This window comes from Galeopterus variegatus, unplaced genomic scaffold (genome assembly GCF_000696425.1).
Source record: "Galeopterus variegatus unplaced genomic scaffold, G_variegatus-3.0.2 Scaffold3850, whole genome shotgun sequence".
In the NCBI taxonomy this organism is placed as follows: domain Eukaryota; kingdom Metazoa; phylum Chordata; class Mammalia; order Dermoptera; family Cynocephalidae; genus Galeopterus; species Galeopterus variegatus.
In genome coordinates, this window is record NW_007729961.1 from 44,844 (window position 1) to 46,397 (window position 1,554).

The following is a 1,554-nucleotide window of genomic DNA, read 5'->3' on the forward strand; positions in this document are numbered from 1 at the left end:
ATATTTGCCAACCTGATGGTATGTAATAGTGTATCTCACTGAGCATGTACATGTTTATTGACCATACACACTTCCATTTCTGTGACCTTCCTTTGTACATATTTCTATTAAGCTATCACTTTCTTATTAATTTGTTATAAATTATGTACATTAAGCCTTCTTTTATGATATATATTGTGCATATCTTTTCCTAGGTTATGGCTTTTTTATAACATTCATTGATGTCTTTGTTTCAACACTAGTTTTTAATTTTAAAGTAATTATATTGATCAATCTTTTCTTCTGTTTGTGTGTTTTGTATCTTGTTTAATGAAGTCTTTCTTACTCTAAGGCCATACAGATATTCTCCTGTATTTTCTTTTCAAAATTTAAAATTTTCACTTTCATTTTGTATATGTGAGGAAAAGATTCAATTCCCTTTTCTTTTTTATACAAATATTTTACTAATTTAACACCATTTATTAAATTCTCCAGCCTCTCCTTATTTACTAGGCCATTTCTGCAACAAATTTTCATACATATACTTATTTCTACGTCTGTCTAATCTATTTAATCTCTTCAAATCCTCCCATCCTTTCTTTTATCTTCAATGTTGTCTTCATTATTCTTGGGCCTTTGCTTGTCTTATGGATTTTTAAACAGTATTGTCCAATTCAACAAAAAACAACACTGGCCTTTTGATTGAACTGCATTGAATTTATAGATGAATTCCTAGGGAATTATCATCTTTAAATTATTGAGTATTCCTTTTCACTTTATGTCTTAATTTAAATTGATCTTTTATTTTCTGCAATAATATTTTTAAAATTCTTCAAAAGGCTTTCAAAACGTTGTTAGATTTATTTTTATGTACCTGTAGTTCTTGTTATTGTGAATAAGATTATGAGCTTTACTTCTGTTACATTTCCAACTGGTATATAAAGATGTTAATAATATATTAATCATATTCACAAACTTTAGGAATTCTCTGTTGGTTCACATGTAGTACTACATTAATTAAAAAAAACTTAATTTTCTTAAATATAATTATTATTAATAATAATGACTACATTATTCTACATGCAATAATTACATGTAGAATTCTTGTCTGGACAGTGATATTGTCTGCAAATACAGACTGTTTTATCTTTCTCTTTCTGAATTTTGCTCCTCATTTCTTTTTTCTTGTCTTACTGCATTACATATAGCTACTAGTACACTTTTAAATAGTAATAAAACAGATCCTTCTATTATTTCTGACATTAATGGAAATGCTGATTCTAGAACCAGGTCTTATAATAACTTTCAAAGCCTCATGTCTCTCAGTAATATTAGGATATTGTAGGATAGCCAGTATATAGTGGACAGATTGACTTAGTTCTTCTTGTGAGATTGAGTATTTTGTACTTCAGGTTCTCAAGTTCCTAGGTGGTCTGCAACCTATCTTTTTCCATCCTTTTTGGGGGCATGGAACAGACTTACCCAGTTCCTGGTTTTAAGCTCTTAGCCTAGTTACAGTCCAATCTTACATAAAACTTTTCTAATGCTTTCCTTGGTAAATGCAGAATGTCCATG